This window comes from Euprymna scolopes, chromosome 2 (genome assembly GCF_053919585.1).
Source record: "Euprymna scolopes isolate OS-2025 chromosome 2, ASM5391958v1, whole genome shotgun sequence".
Taxonomy (NCBI): domain Eukaryota; kingdom Metazoa; phylum Mollusca; class Cephalopoda; order Sepiida; family Sepiolidae; genus Euprymna; species Euprymna scolopes.
In genome coordinates, this window is record NC_136483.1 from 118,905,627 (window position 1) to 118,926,281 (window position 20,655).

The 20,655-nt window shown below is 30.3% G+C and overlaps 1 protein-coding gene across 2 annotated transcripts in view; it reads left to right on the forward strand.

Annotated features, from left to right (window-relative positions):
- LOC145295067 (protein SSUH2 homolog) overlaps window positions 1–20,655 on the forward strand; it is a 130,651-nt gene that overhangs the window by 25,133 nt on the left and 84,863 nt on the right. The gene's annotated exons all lie outside the window — the stretch shown is intronic.

The following is a 20,655-nucleotide window of genomic DNA, read 5'->3' on the forward strand; positions in this document are numbered from 1 at the left end:
ACCCTCGTGGGGAGGAAAATCAATAGCAAGCAGAAGTTCTCACATGAATCATTAGAAATGATCGCACCCTGGTGCCAGTGTGACATCAAGTCTCCCCAATTTTAAATCATTGTTACAACTAATTTTGTGTTCTTGCAACAGCCGCTTACCATTAAGTTCTTGTTCACAACTATCAATGTCCTTCTCTAATATTTGAGTGGTAGTATGCCTTCTCAGGATTCCAGCATGACTGTGCCTTTCCAGTGGATAGTGCACTGTGTTCTTGCTATTTTCCATTGTCTGAGACTTTATACAACCATTTTGGTGCCATTGCATATTTTTAGGGAGGATGGTCATATAATAGAATTTTTCTTACATATCTATCCTGGCAATTTTAGTTCGCTTGATTTTAGTGTAATCTTTTTTTATATTTTTAGTTGTGTCTACACAGCATTCTGTTTCTCGTGGTTCGTTTGTATCACTGGGCTATGTGAGTTGGCTTCTGCACCCAAGGATTTTTCTCAATATTTTAGCTGTTTACATCAGTGTCACAATTTTATATGGTGTCAGCCCTCACTTTAATTCCAATCATGCCTCATCTTTTTCTTCCAGAGGTGTTGTTTTTTTTTGTTTTTTGTTTTTTTTTGTTTTTTCAGAATTGTTCTTAGTGCTTCTACAATTATTAATATTACTTCAGTTTTTATCAGCTCTGTGACGAGTTTAGTTTTTTGCTTGCTTAAATTCCAATTGTTAGGATGGCAAAATCTATTATTTTTTAATTTTTTGTTGACTATTACCATGGCCTATTTTCTTGCTTGAACGAGTTTGTCTTTTTGTAGTTCCATGTGCCAGATGATTGTATGCCTTTCAGTTTTCAATACTGGTTCAATCTGTGCAGCATGCACTAATTATTTGTATGTTTAAAATGCAGTTGTTTGTACAGTTCTCAGTGAACTTTTTTTCTCAACACAATCATATTTGTTTTCATATTCTTCCTGGTATAGTTTGCTGTATTTACACATGATGTCTTTTACTATTTCATCTCTTTGCCCATAGAGTCTACATTTACCGTTTTCCTGTCTTTTACATAACTCATTTTGATTGCACGGTTTTGTGTGGCTGTCAATAGCGATTCTGTTTCTCTGTTCAAGTGTCCTTTCTGTAATCATGCCTATGTGTTTTGTTTTTTTTTTTGTTTTTTTTTTGTCTCTTTCAGTCTGTCTCTCTAGTTTTATCTTTTCCCCCTTCTTCATTCTTCCACATCTGTTTTCCCACAAGTTGCAATATTTTTGACATAATGAGAAGGGTATAATCACCGAAAATGGAAAAAGTCTTCTGAAATCAAACATGGCATCCAATTCAAGAAGTTATGGGCCCAGTCTGTTAGTATTTTTCCAGATAAAAATAAAATTAAAAGAATCTGATGTGTAAAATTCACAGACACGTTTAATTTCAAAGATGAAAATCCATCATATGAAGAGGATGAATTAATATTTCCCCACATTCATAAAACAAGTGACGACAATGAAGTCGATGCTGATAAGGACAAGAATATTAATAATAATGACAGCGATGATGCTGATGTTAAAGGTTAAAAATTCATCAGAACATTACCAAAAAAAAAAGTACAAGATGACTCGATTTTTTGTGGTCGACAATTTGGGAGATTATTAAGCCAAAATTATAGTGCTTTTACATTCCATGGATAATACTCCAAAAAGCTTTAATGAAGCAATTAATTCAGAACATTGTCAGCAACAGAGAATGGCAACGAAAAATAATATCTATTCGGTAATAATTTCTTACAGAAAAGACTACAGTGTCAAGCGTTGAACAGTACAAGGCGAGATTTGTTGCTAAAAGTTACTCTCAGATTTACAGCATAGAATATTTTTCTATATTTTCATTGACTACAAACCTAAGCACAATCAGAATTTTATTGCAAATAGTATCGCAATATAACCTTAACATCTATCAAATGGACGTAAAAGCTGCTTATTTAAATACCCTGATAGACTTTTATTACCCTTCCAGAGGGATTCATAATGAAAAATAAAAATTGCATGTGGAAGCTTAAAAAATCACTGTACTATCTGAGACAAAGCGGCAGAATTTGGAATAAAGTATTTCATGATTATATGATTAAACAACAATTCAAATAATGCTCAGTGGACCCCTGTTTGTATACCCAAAACAAAGGCGATAAATTACTGATTTTAGTTTTATAGGTCGATAACGTTTTAATCACATCAAATTGTGACATAATTTTAACCGGTGTTAAGAACAGATTAAATAAAAAAATTCAAAATGATCACTCTTGGCCAGATATCATAGTTTCTGAGCATACTCAGGAAAAAAGAATTATTAAAATGAATAAATCCAGTAACAGTGATAAAATCCTACTAAAGTTTGGAATGAAAAAAAGCAAGAATGCAAGAAACCTTTGAAAATGATGTCAATAAAAATACAGACACAGAATCTGAAATAATTGACGATAAACTATACCGAGTGATAATAAGAAGCTTTATATACCTGATGACTGCTACGAGACCTGACATATGTTACACAGTAACAAAGCTATCATAAAAATTATCATAAAAAAAGACCGACAGTGAAGAATTTAAAAAAAACTAAACGAGTCCTTCGTTATTTAAAAGGAACTAAGGAACAGCATTTAGTATTTATAAAATAAAGTGCCTTTAAAATTAGAAGAGTTTTCAGATTCACATTAGGGAAATGATGAAGATCGAAAAAGTATAATTGGATATTGTTTTTGACTATCAAAAGATGAGCCTATTATTTCACAGAAATTTAAAAAGCAGCAGATTGTATCTCTCTACTTGTGAGGCGGAATTTATAGTGCTTTTACATTCTGCACAGGAAGTGCTATATCTAAAGACCATTCTAAAGACTGTTTTAAAACCAGAATTAACTGAAGCTCCCATAGTAATTAATTGTGATAATCAAGCCAGCATAGTCTTAGCACAGAACACAGTAATTCAACAAAGATCTAAGCATATAGATATTAAATATCACTTCATAAAAAATGAGGCAAAAAAAGGTATCCATTACTGTAAATTACATAATATTAGAGCAAAATATAGCTGATATATTTACAAAACCAGTGCAAAAATAAAATTAAAACATTTTGCCTCTAAACTTGTCGGAATTTGACTTTAAATAACTTTTCACAAGCACAGATATTAAAAAAATTAAAAAATGTAAAACTGTATCATTTTGTTTGTATTAACACTTTTAACATACTAAATATGTAACAAATGTTTAAATTTTTTCTAAAAAAACAAAATAAATAAATAAAAAATACAATAAAAATGAAAAAAATCACCTTTTCGAAAACATTTTCTTTTCCTTTCATACAAATAGTTTTTTACATGCTTATCTTTAGGTATTCATAAATTAAAATTGACTTCTTTTACTTCTATTTTTGTGCACAATATTTTTTAATTTATCGAAAATTAGACAAGTCTTTCCTATTTTCTTCTTTTGCTTTTTTTAATTTTACTTAACAAAAAATAAATACTTTTTTTAAATATACATATTACATGTATATTTGCATGTGTGTATGTTTTAGAAAAAAATTACATAATTAAAATTAAAAATAGCTTTTTTTCACATGCTCACCTTTTCAAGGTAAAAATAAAAAATAAATTTCTTTTATTTTTTTACACGCATATTTTTCTTTGACATTTGAACAAAATTAAAAAATGGCTTCTTTTTTTACATGCTCGATTTTTTTATTTTACATGTTGTAACTTGTTTATTTTGCATATATTTGAACAGAATTAAAAATGAAAACTGAACGGACCTTTTCATTATATAAAAATATGGGTTCTATTTATAGGCACTGGCGATAGAAACTGACGAATCAAATGGAGCCACATTCTGCTAACAACCAGTCAAAAATGAGAGTTGCTCTATAATTATTGAATCTTTAACATTCCATCACATATTTTTTTGTGTAAACATGAGAAATATCTTTTTCTTTTGCCTGCAAAATTATAAAGCTCAGGACCTGTACAGAACAGCTACCGATCGGAAACTCTTCTGAAATTAAACATGGCTTCCAATTCAAGACTACATTGCTTTCATCTCCATCAAACTCATTTTTCTCTCGTTTCAATCTATCAAAAATAACATAAATGTTAAGTCATTTACTTCTCCTTTATATAATACATAAGATTGGAAATGGCTGGAAAACTAACCCCTCCCCCCATTGATGAAACTTGGCCTTGTCATCTTTTAAAGAATGAATATTTTTTTTGATTTTAGATTTTATTTATCCAATGCTGATCAAGAATATACAAACTTTGCAGAGTTTGTTTTTGTAATTTTTTACTTTGAGCTGGACTTACACCCACAAGCACAAACAAGTATCTGTTATATAATAGATGAAGATTAATAATTTGTATTGTCTGGATTAATCAGACTACTGTCCTCATCTGGATGGCATTATCACACGGACCCTGTGGCACTATGGATAAAGTGTTAAGTAATGATTAGTTCTAATCGAAAGTTTTCTGAAGGCTGATGGTTCCATTTTAAATACAGACGATGCAGCGAATATAATTAAAAATCATTTAAGACGTCTACCGAGTCATGGCTAATGGAATAAGAACAAGCTACCCCCATGGATTAAATTAATTACAGATTGTTGAGTTTGACAAGACGCACCTGCCAAAATGTTATGATAATAACATTTAAGATGAGAACGGTAGTTTGAATAATCTAAATAATATGAAGTATTTAATAATAAGGAATTACTTAAACGCCATTGTGGATGATGACCTACTTTTGTCTAGCCATAAGTCGAAATTCTGGTGACCCCACCCACTTCTGTACATCTATTCATCTGAGCTTTTTTTATATTTCACTAAACACACATTTAAAGAGGGAAAGCAAACAAGATTAGCTGATGAAATATTTTCTCCAGCATAAACCTGTGCCCCTTTTATATTTGAAAAAAAAAATTTTAGGCAACGAATTAAAATGTTCACATGATAAATCCAAACCATTAAAAAAAAAAGCTTTCGGAATTGCCGTCTTGCTTTAATTATGATCATCTTCAATTATTACAAACATTAAATAATGAGTTATTTTCATTTAGACTTCATATTTTAAACTCCTCTAAAAAATAAAAAACATGGCTTACATTTTTCTTTCAATACAGAAGTTTCCTAAAATAAATATTAACCACATTTTAATGTCTTTTGAATATTTTTAATGGTCTTTAAAAGGTGCAATATGTGCATGACTCTTGTTTCTATAATAAAAATATATCAGATTTACGTTGAAATTGACCCATGAGCATTTATTTCAAATTAATTCATAGTCAATTAAGCAACAAGTTCATTGGCTTTAAGCATTGAAATTGATCCATAGTCAATTAAGCAACAAGGTCCTTGAATTTTAGCATTGAAATTGATTCGTAGTCAATTAAGCAACAAGTTCCTTTAATTTAAGTATTGAAATAGATCCATAGTTAATTAAACAAGTTCCCTGAAATTAAGCATCGAAATTGATCCAGTGTATTAAGCAACAAGTTCCTTGAATTTTAGCATTGAAAATCATTCATAGTCAATTAAGCAACAAGTTCCCTAAATTTTAGCATTGAAATTGATCCATAGTGTATTAAGCAACAAGTTCCCTTAATTTAAACATTGAAAATGATCCATATTCAATTATGCAGATGTTTGCAGAATTTAAGCATTGAAATTAATCCATAATCAATTAAGCATAAAGTTCCATGAATTTAATCATTGAAATTGATCCATAGAACATTAAGCAACATATTTTCTGAATTTTAGCATTGAAACTGATCCATAGTCAATTAAGCAACAAGTTCCCTGAATTCAAGCATTGAAATTGGTCCATAGTCAATTAAGCAATAAGTTCCCTGAATTTAAGTGTCAAAATAATTCCATAGTGTATTAAGTAACAAGTTCCTTGAATTTAAGCATTCAAATTGATCCATAGTCAATTAAGCAACAAGTTCCCTGAATTAAAGCATTTAAATTGATCCATAGTGTATTAAGCAAGAAGTTCCCTTAATTGAAGCATTGAAATTGATCCATAGTCAATTAAGCAACAAGTTACCAGAATTAAGGCATTGAGATTGATCCATAGTGTATTAAGCAACAAGTTCCCTGAATTTAAGCATTTAAATTGATCCATAGTCAATTAAGCAACACGTTCCCAAAATTAAAGCATTGAAAATGATCCATAGTCAATAAAGCAACAGGTTTCCTGAATTTAAGCATTTAAATTGATCCATAGTATATTAAGCCACAAGTTTCCAGAATTAAAGCGTTGAAATTAATCCATAGTGTATTTAGCAACAAGTTCCCTGAATTAAGGCATTGAAAATGATCCATAGTAAATTAAGTAGACAGTGTCCTGAATTTAAGCATTGAAATTAATCCATAGTCAATTAAGCAACAAGTTCACTGAATTTAAGCAAAGAAATTGATCCATAGTAAATTAAGCAACACGTTTCCTGAATTTAAGCGCTAAAATTAATCCATAAAAAATTAAGCTACAAGTTTTCTGAATTTAAGCATTGAAATTGATTCATAGTACAATTAAGCAACAAGGTCCCTGAATTTAAGCATTGAAATTAATCCATAGTCAATTAAGCAACAAGTTCCTTGAATTTAAGCATTGAAAATCATCCATAGTCAATTATGCAGCAAGTTTTCTGAATTTAAGCATTGAATTTGATCCATAGCTAATTAAGAAACAAGTTTCCTGAATTTAAACATTGAAATTGATCCATAGTTAATCAAGCAAGAAGTTCCCTGAATTTAAGCATTGAAATTAATCCATAGTCAATTAAGCAACCGGTTCCCTGAATTTTAGCATCAAAATTAATTCATAGTCAATTAAGCCACAAGTTCCCTGATTTTAAGCATTGAAATTGATCCAGTGTATTAAGCAATAAGTTCATTGATCTAAGCATTGAAAATCATCCATAGTCAATTAAGCAACAAGTTCACTGAATTTAAGCATTGAAATTTATCTATAGTGTATTAAGCAACAAGTTCCCTTAATTTAAGCATGGAAAATGATCCATAATCAATTATGCAGCAAGTTTGCTGAATTTAAACTTTGAAATTAATCCATAATCAATTAAGCAAAAAGTTCCATGAATTTAATCATTGAAATTGATCTATAGTACATTAAGCAACAAATTTCCTGAATTTTAGCATTGAAACTGATCCATAGTCAATTAAGCAAAAAGTTCCCTTAATTCAACCATTGTGTATTTAGCAACATATTTTCTGAATTTAAGCAATGATATTGATCCACAGTCAATTAAGCAACAAGTTCCCTGAATTTAAGTTTCAAAATAATTCCATAGTGTATTAAACAACAAGTTCCTTGAATTTAAGCATTTAAATTGATGCATAGTCAATTAAGCAACAAGTTCCCGGAATTAAGGCATTGAAATTGATCCATAGTAAATTAAGCAACAATTTTGCTGAATTAAAGCATTGAAATTGATCCATAGTGCGTTAAGCAACAGGTTCCTTGAATTTAAGCATTGAAATTGATCCATAGTCAATTAAGCAACAAGTTCCCTGAATTTAAGCATTGAAATTGATCCATAGTCAATGAAGCAACGAATTCCCTGAATTTAAGCATTGCAATTTATCCATAGTCAATTAAGCAACAAGTTCCCTGAATTAAGGCAGTGAAAATGATCCATAGTAAATTAAGTAGACAGTGTCCTGAATTTAAGCATTCAAATTGATCCATAGTCAATTAAGCAACAAGTTCCCTGAATTAAAGCATTTAAATTGATCCATAGTAAATTATGTGGCAAGTTTCCTGAATTTAAACATTGAAATTGATCCATAGTCAATTAAGCAACAAGGTCCCTGAATTTAAGTGTCAAAATAATTCCATAGTGTATTAAGCAACAAGTTCCTTGAATTTAAGCATTAAAAATTATCCATAGTGAATTAAGCAATAAGTTCCTTGAATTTAAGCATTGAAATTGATCCTTAGTCAATTAAGCAATAAGTTCCCTGAATTTAACATTGAAATTGATCCATAGTGTATTAAGCAACAAGTTTCACTGAATTCAATCATTGAAAATGATCCATAGTCAATTAAGCAACAAGTTCCCTGAATTCAAGCATCGAAATTGATTCATAGTCAATTAAGCAACAAGTTTCCTGAATTTAAGCATCGCAATTGATTCATAATCAATTAAGCAACAAGTTTCCTGAATTTAAGCATTGAAATTGATCGATAGTCAATTAAGCCACAAGTTCCCTGAATTTAAACATCAAAATTAATCCATAGTCATTTAAGTAACAAGTTTTTATGAATTTAAGCATTGAAATTTATCCATTGTCAATTCTCATAGACAACCTATTTACTCTCTAACTTCCGTTCAAGCTATAAGGCACTAAACTTATAGCTGAGATACAATAATGTATAGAGAAATTTTAAAACAAAATTACAGGGACAAAATTTATATCTCAAGAAACTCAAACTTTAGACATGACGGAGGTAATGTGTTTAATTCTCGTGCAACTCATGAGGTAAAAAGGTGTAATTTAATTTTTCTATATATCTGGGCTTTTCGAGAGTATAAAGAAAAGAAATAATTAGCTTATATGCTCTCAACAGATGCAATATGTGAAGAATATTGATAAAGTATTCAATATCTCATTTATTTATAATGAAATGTTATCAAATAAAATTAATCCTTAAAATAGGTAAATTGTTTGATAGAAATGAAAAGCTCATATTTGGAGGAAATTAATTCACGGTAAAAGAATAAATTTGCCTAGAATTTTAAAATATAAAATTGTCTGTTAGAAAGTGTCTCTCAAAAAACCTACAGTTTAAACTAAGCTGACTGAAGGTAAAGAAAAAGATTAAAATCTCGTAAAACACACATGCTATAAAATTAATATATGGGTTCACTAAAATACAGAAATGTTACATATATTTTTAACAAACTCAAAATATGCTAAATTTAGTCAATAAAATAATATTCTAACATAAATTAAGATAGTTAGAAAATAAACTTAATTCAAATGAAAGGCAAATTCGCAAGGAAAAAAAATTCAAACAAACAAAAGCATCTTTAGAATTTGCGTTTCAAAACCCAGGAATTCAAGATGGCGTCCTAATTGAAACAAAGAGAAGGGATGTCATTTAAAAAAGAGCGGGAAAATATGGCAGTGAAAAAATGGAATGGCAAAGTTTAGCTCACAAAAATTACATAAATAAAACGTTCAAATAAAACATACAAAATGAAAATAAAGCAACCAATAACTGGATCAAATTAAATGGGTCTTGATCAAAATATTTAATTTTTAGAAGAGGTTTAAAATAGTAACAGTAAAAAAAAAGAACTATTTCCTTAGGAGAGGGATACCAACTTTTGTGTTGACGTCACGCACACAAGTTAAGTAGTGTGAGAATTTAAAAGTTCCCACGTGGTTGGAAACACAAGGAAAGAATTCTTAAGAAAAGCTAAATGACTTATGTAATTTTTAGATACACGAGACTTACAATTATAAAGGCTAAGTGCAGATAATTTAAAAGAAAAATGTTTTATGTATTTCCTAAATACATAAGACTTTGAAAAAATAACACCAAAATGTAGGGGGATTTAATAGAAATGTCTTATGTAGCTTGTAAACACATAAGACTTGTACTGATAAAAGCAAAATGTCTGAATTGATATATAAATGTATTATGCCGTTTGTAAACACATAACGCAGGAACAATAAAAGTAAACATGGGGAAATTAATATACAAATGTATTATGCCATTTGTAAACGCATAATACAGGAACAATAAAAGTAAACATGGGTAAATTAATATATAAATGTATTATGCCATTTGTAAACGCATAATACAGGAACAATAAAAGTAAACATGGGTAAATTAATATATAAATGTATTATGCCATTTTTAAACGCATAATACAGGAACAATAAAAGTAAACATGGGTAAATTAATATATAAATGTATTATGCCGTTTGTAAACACATAATACAGGAACAATAAAAGTAAACATTGGGGAAATTAATATATAAATGTATTATGCCGTTTGTAAACACATAATACAGGAACAATAAAAGTAAACATTGGGGAAATTAATATATAAATGTATTATGCCATTTTTAAACGCATAATACAGGAACAATAAAAGTAAACATGGGTAAATTAATATACAAATGTATTATGCCATTTTTAAACGCATAATACAGGAACAATAAAAGTAAACATAGGGAAAATATATAAATGTATTATGCCATTTTTAAACGCATAATACAGGAACAATAAAAGTAAACATGGGGAAATTAATATATAAATGTATTATGCCATTTTTAAACGCATAATACAGGAACAATAAAAGTAAACATGGGTAAATTAATATATAAATGTATTCTGCCGTTTGTAAACATATAATACAGGAACAATAAAAGTAAACATGGGGAAATTAATACATAAATGTATTATGCCATTTGTAAACACATAATACTGGTCAATAAGAGCAAAATGTAGAGATTTAAAAGAAAAATGGCTTATGCTGCTTGTAAACATATAAGACATGGACAAATAAACGCAAAATGACGAATTTTGGGGTCGTCACCAAAATCCGTTTTTAGGATAACAATTGTAAAAGAAAAAAAAGAAAAAAGAAACATGTAAAGCAAATTTTACCGGAATGGGAAACTAGAGAAAGGAGCAAATGAAATACAGACCCCAAATGAGATTAAAATGATCAGAATTTATTTAAAAGAAAATAAAATGTTATGATTGCTTTTATTTTCCAAAGCTCAGGTTTTAAAAAACCTTTAAGGTAAAATGAAATAAAAAAAACAAATACAAAAAAAACAAACAATTCTTACTTGAAAGAAAGGCTGAAATGAAAAGCACATACAAAAAAATAGAAACTAGTTCGTTCAAGTCTTTAATTCAGTCTCTCAGCAAAAAGTTTTTTTTTTTCCTTTTTCAAGGAAAGAAAACATACAAGGCAGAGTTGCAAAGTTCTTTCAAATATTTTTTTTTCTTTTTCTCTCCTGCCCCCCCCCTTTTTTTCAAACAAACAAAACCTTCAAAAGGTTTTTTTTTTTTTTTAAGTTTAGCTCTCTTTCTTCGTAGCATGGAGTGTCTGAATAGAAATCCTTTTCTCTGAAAAGGATTGTCTTCCTTTTCCTTCTTTCCGGAAATAATGTTCCTTTTCTCTGAAAAGGAATGTCTGGCTATTTTTTCATCTGTTCGAAAGGGGACGAAGTAAATGAATCAATGTTACCGAGTCTCTCGTTCAACACTTTGGTAAAGAATAAATAAAATGGTGACAGTTTCTGCCTAATTTTATCTTTTCAATAAATGGTGTTTTTTAGGACACGAATTTCAACCACTCAATAAAGGCTCTCACCCTTAGTGAAGTGGCTGAGTGAATTTACGTCGGTGGTCTCCACTCGACAGAATCCTAGAAACAAGACTTGCTCTCACAAAGTCTTATCCGGAACTAATTTGAAAAAGGCACAAGAAAAAGGGAATTCTGGGCTTGTTCTCACAACATGACAAAAAAGAAGAATCCTCCATCATCATCATTTTATCATCTTATTTCCTTTCGTCACGAATCTAACAGCCTGCAATCTCAGTCTCCAAGCTTGACTCTCTTGAGGATTGATTCCATTCAAATTTGAATGTTTTGTTGATTTACATCCAAGTTTACTTGAGTTGTCTAACTTTACTCCAACTATTCACCTGAAGGTCTCTGCGTTTTGTTATCCAAGTGTTGCTCTTCTCAATCTGACCAAACTAGCATAGCCGACGGATCATCAGAAGCCCATCAAGCTTTCATATATTTAGCTCCAATAAAAGAATAAAGGCTAATATTTCAGATGTAACCTGACATTGCATATCCATCCGATCATTGCTTTGGGATTACGCTGAGGACGGGTGAGTGAAGATTCAGTAGGGGTCCAACGCATCTCCACATAGCATCGCACACCTACCATTGCTGCTACATACCCTTCCCTTGGTAGTGAGAGAGAAAGATAGTTCATGATGTCAAGACTGCAACAGTTCATGGAAAATTATTTTTTTAAATTATTTTTCTATAATCTTCTAATGTAGTGTTTAATTTATAGTAATCATATGGAGTATTGTTGTCATATTTATGCGGGTGAATCTCTGTCCTATTTGAGGGTTTTTAAAATATGTTCAGAAACTTACTAATAATCTGGTTGGCCCTACTCTTTTTTCTTCTTTGCACACTGTCTTTCACAGAAGTGATGTTGCTAGTCTCAGTTTTTTTCTATAAATATTATAATGACATGTGTTCTTTACAATTGTCTAATATATTTCCTGCTTCTTTTGTTCCAGTTCGCTGGTTTAGTGGTCTTCACCAATTCAATGTTTTGATATCTCGTTATAATAGTTTCCTATACCAGCAGTTTTTTGAAAAAAACTGCATGCTACTGGAACTCTCTTCTTGCTGACTGTTTTCCTCCTATCTATAACCTCTTTTCAAAACTAAGGCTAATAGGCATCCTTTGTCTTTCATTCTTTTTAGTTCCTTGCATAAATTACCTTGTCTGGAGCAATTTTCATTCTTAAAAAAAAAACATTTTTAAAAGTTCTTAAAAAATTTTTGGAAAACAATCTGAGATTTTAGAGATAGCTGCGGCAATGCTGTACCTCGTCCAGATTCCATATGTAACAATTGGTTTGGAATTAAGATATTCTGGTAATTGAATTATACAAGCATGGTGTTATATAAGAACAAAGAAAACTTGTTTTGACATTGTCCCTCCCTCTTCATTTCTCAAAAAGAAAAAAATAAATAAAGAGATTTAAAAAAAACTAAATCTTCATTAAAAATTAGCAATTTTATAAAAGTAGGATAAAATATGACCTATGACCATATACTGAGATTACAACTAAGGTGGTGTTCATCCTCATTTTACCAAAAGCCATTGAAAGGTAAGTACTCACTGACATATACAAATGTGATAAGCTTTCACCAACCTAAACTGTCCAGACTAACCTGAAACGTATCTTAAAGTATTAAAAATACTAAAAGTAAATAATTTTCTGCTTTTTTTTTTCATTTTGTTTCATTAAACATTCTTACATAACAAAATTAAAATTTTCACAGTCGTCTTTTCTTGGTTTCAAAGATAATGGCTTACTTGTGTAAACTTTAAACTCTTTACTACCATCGCCACCACCAAAAAAATGATACTTTATATTTGAACTTTATAATACCAAAGAAGTTTAATATTAACTTTAGGAAAATTCTAGTAAATGTTGTATTTTAAAACTCCTGTTTTAAACCTGTTGTATTTTAAAACCACCTGATTGGCTGTGGCAATTTGCATGGCTACTGATGCATTGTTTTGAATATTTTTTTTATTTTTTTTTTGTATGAGGAAAATAAAATAGATTTTAAAGTAGATAACAATTTTATTTCTGGAGTAAAAATACAATTTATGACTAACAATTAATTTTATCAAAATTGTGTTCAAAATAAATCTATTTCAAGACAATTTCCTTAAATATTTGAATAAGTTATTCAATCACAATGTATCCATGCAAACAGGATGTACGCAAACACAGAAGCAAACATTCATAAACTTATGTATACACAAGTTCAGACACATACTCTCATACAGACTAAACAAAAAAAAAAAGCAAATATACACATACTCTTTAAAATACCTACCCAATTCACACACACACACACACACACACACACACACATACACACTGTGGTACACAAACTCATACTGCGATAGCCAAAAAAAAACATGTCTGCTTAATTTTTTCTTACACAAAAAAACACGCCTGCTTAATTTTTTCTCACACATTAAACAATAAATAACTCCTTTTTCATTTGAAGAAACGTCCCTGGGCACTTTCAACTCTCATCATCCATTAACTCTTTACTGACCCTGGTGTCTAACTCTGTCCCGTGGGGAGACATTGTAAATAGGAACTATTTACTTTTGGTTGTGCAGCATGACCACAAATTCACTGATGACAACCTCATGAAGAAAGATAACAACTCCTCCCCGCCCAAAAATGGAGCCACTAGTTGATTATGGGTGGCAATGATGTCTTAGGACAAGATCCTGGTGGTCATGCGATTTGCAATATTTTACTTCAGCCCTTACTTTGACAAGGCAGGAAGTTGGAGATGCTCAATGCAATCAATGGGCTGGTCACATCAAACCCTATCATTTAAGAATTCATCCCCAACCGTATTATTCAATCTGATTGTTCTAAAAATAAAAACCTCTCACTGTGAAGTTCTCTTTTGAAAGTAATGTTTTCTGAAAGTAATATTCTCTAGAAGTAGTATTTTCTAACAGTATTATCTGTAAAATTTCCTTCTAAAAGTAATATTTTCTGGGAGTAATATTTTTTAAGAGTAATGTTTTCTACCCTCTCTCTCTTTCTAAGATTTCTTTCTAAGAGTAATATTTTCTATAAGAAATATTTTCTAATGTTTTTTTTTAAGTAATGTTTTCTATAAGTGGTATTTTCTGAGAATAATGCCCATACCCTTTCTGTAAATTTCCCTGAGAGTAATATTTTTGTATAGGTATGAGTTGTCTGTTCTTGACATGAGGCAACCAGGTATGATCTCCCCTGAATAGGAAGTACTCAGTGATGTCTATATATATGTATATGTATATTAGAGACGTGGGGACAGAGATTTGCATTTTATGTTGAGCTCAGCAACGAGCTGGAAGGATACATTTTCCCACTTTAATCTAGCATTACAGTTTTCTAAAAGTGATGTTCTCATTCTCACTCTAAAATTTCCTTCTAGGAAAAGTGTTTTCTAAGATTAATGCTTTCACTCTCACTGTACAATTTTCTTTTAAAAGTAATGTTTGTTATGTGCAATATTCTCCATCTCATGGTGAAATTTCTTTCTAGGATTGAAGTTCTCTCTTAAGAGTATTTTTTCCTGACAGTAATGTTTTCTAAGAATACAAAATAATTACTATAACTAGTGAGGGGACGATTCCAATATTTTTCCCGATTCCAATACAATTACCAATTCCGATTCTGATTCTTTATAAATCTCTAAAATTTACAATGAAGTTGTTATTTTTATCCGATTACTGTAAAAACACATGTTCAGTGTCCAGATAGTTTTCTCAAATGTAAAAATACAGTGGTGGAGGTGATCTGTAGATTTTAGTTCAACTGGTAGTTTAAAGTCAATGAATATTTATTATTTTATCATTACAACCAGCATTTTAGAATATTTTGTTTCAAACGAAATCAAAATAAAAAAAGAGATAATTGAAGGAATTGATTTGGCATCGGAAAATTTTTCCAATTCCGATACCGATTCTGATACCCCAAAAAGTTCTGTTTTTTCTGATTCTCAATTCCGATTAATCATTCCAACACTAACTATAATTATAGAATTACATTTGACAACTTTATTTATTGTTATCATTACTGATGGCATTTAAATAACACATCCGATGGTTGATACGATGCAATATAAAATGTTTGTTATTCTAACAAATTGTCAATTAACTCACTCAAGATTTATCAGCCATTAATCCATGGACATAAAAACTGGAGGTCCGCCATCTGAAATGAACATACCTTTTGTAAAATTCCAAGTATCTTGCAATTAGTTTGTAACCTCATACCCAAAAAGACATTATTTCAAAGACACTAGCCAATATTTTATGTAGTATTTTCTCATAGCAAAATATTTTCTCATTGCAAAATATTTTCTCATTGCAAGCCTGCCATCTGCTGCATGCATCTTTGCATCTCACTAAACATGCGGAAATGTGCATGTTTTACAGCATCCTTAAAATAGTATATGGTCTTTTCATCACCCGACATTTCATCACATGACTATTAATCATGGACTATTAATCACTAGACATTTAATCACATGTTTTTTATCATGTGGCCACTTAATCATATCGAGAAATTTAATCACTTGGGGATTTCCGAAAGCGTTTTTTTTCACCACATATTTGTCTATTTTTTGGAATCCTTCATAAAACTAACTATCCATTTTTGCTAACTATTGTCCTCATCTTCATAGTTGTTGCTTATACAACAATATATTTGTTTTTTGACAAATAAATACCAAAGATATTAAATTTAATTAAACAAAATTACTTTTTGTTTATTTTACAAAAGAAAAAAATTACAAGCAATAAATAAAGAATTTAATTTTTTTATATATATTTTTTTTCAATGAACTAAAAAATTCGTTTTTGTTTTTCAATGAACTAAAAACGATATATTTTGTAAATACAAACAATAAGTAATATTTCTTTTTACTTTAAAACTTTTTTACAAATAATCAAAAAACAATAAACAGAACATTTTTTAAAATAATTTCTTATTTTTAGTTATTTTATATTAACAGAATTTTAAAATAAACTTTTTTCTTTGAAACTTTATAACAGAATATTTTTTAAATAAGTTTTTTCTTTTATTTAACAGAATTTTTAAATAATTTTTTTCTTTAAAACATTTTAGCAGAACATTTTTTAAATGATTTCTTTTTTTAATTTCTTTTATTGTAACAGAATTCTTAAATAACTTTTTTTCTTTAAAACGTTTTTTTTTTTTTAATAGAACTTTTTTTAATAATTTCCTTTTTTAATTTGTTTAAAAATAATTTCTTTTTCTAAAATTATTTTTTGATGAAGTGCAGTGCAGGTGTGCTAAAATTACTATAAACATTTTGTGTGCTACTGAATATTCCCATTTTCATATTTTCGATGTTTAACAAATTCATATTGTTTATAATTACTGAAGGTTTTCCTTTAGACGTAACTCCAAAAGTAACTTTGTTTCCACTCATTTTTAAGCTGTTTACTTCTTCAGTTTAATAAATAAAAATCACGCTGCTTGTAGATACTGAATTTTAAAATGGCTTTAAACACTACCAACAACAGTCGCACTCCTTTTCAAGACAATTAGGTAAGTAATTAATGTATTTATTTGCTTCTCCACCAAAGCAAATTAGGCACAAGGCCGTTTTTAATGTGGGGTAAAAACCAGCCCTCCTAAAAGTAGGCAAAAAGAGGGCACTCTGGTTACCAAAAATAAAAATTGTCCCAGTATAGAGGGTTTCCCCTCCATTGACTGGTACAAATTATCTTAAGTGCAGCATCTGCAGAACAGATACTACACTTCGATCCCGGTCCGAGTGCTTACATGTCCGTGTGATTATTTTTTTTAATTTATTTTACTAGATAAACTTTTAAGAGATCAAGGGAGCTAACTCCCTCCCGGAGCTAACACTTGATTTCATTATGATTTGGATTTATATCTTTTTAGAATAGATGTTGTTCCCTTTATGGCTGCAATCTGTATTTCATTACAGCTTGGTCTTCCAGGGATTGTTTCTAGGTACCTCTTAAGATTCTTTTTCACTAGGCCAATTGCTCCACTCACAATATAATGTTTATATCTTTCAAAGACCATGTCATCTTTTAGTCATTCTTGAGGTCCTTGGTTATCTTTTCTCGTTCAACTCTATTAAGGCCATAGTCATTTGGGACAGTGACATTAATAATGAGAGCAGTTTTTTTCAGGCTTGTTCCATATTACAATGTCTGGCTTGATGGCCTTGTCTTTTGATTATCTGTGTGTGTGGTAGGCATGTCCAAACAAGGACGATAACTTAATTCTAATACAAAGCAGTTATAAAAGTGATCTTAAATAGAGTATGAAGGCCTGTTAATGAATTTATCAACATCATTTAAAAAGTTTATTTTATAAAGTTCTGCTCCTGTGTTGTTTAAAAATAAAATAGTTATTGAAAAAGTTTCTTTTATAATATTCTGTATTGTTTGTTAGGGTTTGTATTACTGTACACATAGATTTGAAAAAGTTATCAAAAAACAAATATATAACAAATAAATGTTATCAAAGGCAAGATAAGTTATTTTTCTACCAAAGTGGATATATTTTTCGTGTTTTTTTTTTAATGTAACATGTTTATTCAGCTCGAAAAACATACAGTCAAAAATAAAAAAATATGCAAAATAATGTTAAAAACCCAACGAATATATGTCACATATGTCACGGTAACATATATTGAGCGAGTTTTTAACACTATTTTGTCTAGTTTTTTATTTATAACTCCATTTCCCAAACTTACCGTGTCAAAGAGAGATTCGGGCGCCATTTAAAATTTTCCAATACATTGGTAAGCACTGTATGTTTTTCGAGCTGAATAAACATGCTACAATCAATAAAAACACTAAAACATATCCAGTTAGGTAGAAAAGTAACTTATCTTGCCTTTCATAGCATTTATTTGTTTTATATTTTTTTTCTGACAACTTTTTCGAATCTGTGTACAGTAGTACAAACCCGTTGTTTATAGTTCGATATTGTTTGTTAACATTAAGTAAAAAAAAAAAAAGGCAATGAAACTATTTGCAAAAGTTTGTTTTCATTTTTAAATGAAAAATAAATTAATTAAAATAGATGTTATGTTTATTGTTTATGTGTTAAAAAGTTTTTTAAAAAGTGGCTGATATTTACTTTAAGCGAACAGATAGCCTCTCCTCTAACCCTTGCATGACTGGCAGGGAGGTGGAGGCAGTTTTATCCTATAGATTTTAATCTCTCATGAAAATAACCCCAAATTCTCAAAGACCCTAAAAATTTAACTTAATAAAAACATAATCACATAAATAACATTGTTACATAAATAAATTTTATTTATTTCCTTGAGAGGTGATTAATTATCTCTGTGTCGAGTGATTAAGTGTCCACAATGGAAAAACATGATTAAATGTCTAGTAATTATATGTCCGTGATGAATAGTCAGGTGATGAAATGTCGGCACACCCCCTAAAATGCAGTTTTTATATTGTTTTAATTTTGTTTAAAATTAGATGTCAGTTTTTGCTTATGTCCCTTATTTTATTCAAGGATCAGATGAATGATAAAGAATCTGAAACCTTATCACATATGTTTAAATTTAGCACTCCTTATCAACTGCTGTATATGCAACGTTTTCCTTGCATTTATAGCACTTTATTCATGAATGCAATAAAAAATAATTTTCTCTAAGCATCTTTCATCTTTAAAGCATACAATTTGTATTATTTGGTTAATGGTGCTTGCGCAGTGTACGCACCATGCTATATTTTAGACAGGATTTTCAAGTTAAATTAAATTTTTCTAGTATTCTTTTTTTTTACATGGTAGTCACGACTTATCAAGGCCCAGAAGCCACTCGGGGATAAGGGTTATTGCGTGTACAGTAATCAATGGGTCAGCATCGTAGTAATCGTTAGTATTGAAGATTTGATGAAGTGTCTTACTTAAAGGAGCGGTTCATCAGGAATTTCTTTATGTTGGACTTGAAGACATTCAAGTTGTAGTCAGGTGGGAAACAGGCAAACGAAACAGAGTTCCACAGGCGTGCACTTCTAAGAAAGAAGCTTTGGTTATGGAATCTATGTTTTGATTTAGTCACAGATAAAGAGTGGAGAAAATTATAGACAGTGGTTTCAGCTAGACAGGTGTTTTTCATGAAATATTGGCGAGGGGGGGGCCAGAGACTGGAGCTCAGACGAGCACTTGCCCTGGAAGTAATGATAAAACAAAGACAGGCTCGCAACATCTCTTCTGTGAGAGGAGGTTGCAGGGACTAGAAAAGGGCATCCCCCACTAAGCTACGAAGTCTATTTTGTATTCTGTCAACTCAGGATATGCTGTTTTTACCAGCTCCTGCCCATATGTGACAGCAGTACTCCATCCTTGGACGTACTTGGCTTTTATATAGATAGAGAATTGCATCAGCAGTGAGATATTTTCTGGAGCGGTAGAAGGATTCTACCATTTTTTCAGCAACCTTGGCAACAGACTTGATGTACATGTTCCATTTTAGATCAGGAGTAAAGGTCAATCCCAGAAGCTTGTCAAAACATGGAGACTCCCCCAAACAAGAGCCATCCATTTCAATTGATGCCAGGTAGAGAGATCAGAGCGTTGATGATGTAAAGATAGGATTTTTCCATTAAATTGTTAGGTGAAAGGGCAGAATAGTTAAAAAGCCCCCCCCCTCTTGTTAAGAATGGCTTTCTAAATAACGTTCATCTTTCAGCACGGTGCATGCTAGTATTGGGACGATTCCTAAATTTTTCTGATTCCGATTTCAGGAAAATGTTGATTAACGATTCCGATACCAAGTACGATTCCGATTCCGATGGAATTGTTGTCTTGAAATATACCATTATATAATGGAAAGTTTTTGTATAGCGAAAAAATTTGGTACAGTAAAAAAGTGGAAATACAATTAAGAGAATTTTGAAAACGATTTGATTTTTTTTGTAAAATTTCTTTCATTGAAGATAAAAGTTAAAACATTTTAATCATGAATTAAAATGTACCATGAAATTAATAACAATCAGGAGTTATTTTATATGTTAAAAAAATATAAAGAAAAAGTATATATAATAAATATATAAAAAAACTAAAATTAACATATCATATGCGCATGTGCATGGAATATGAAAGATGAATTCTATCTTCTATAAATAGACACATGCACACACAATATCCGAACAAGGGAACTACCCTTCACACTTCCACCTAAAATATGATCACTCGTGCTGGAACACAAGCTGTCAAAAACAAGGCGATAAG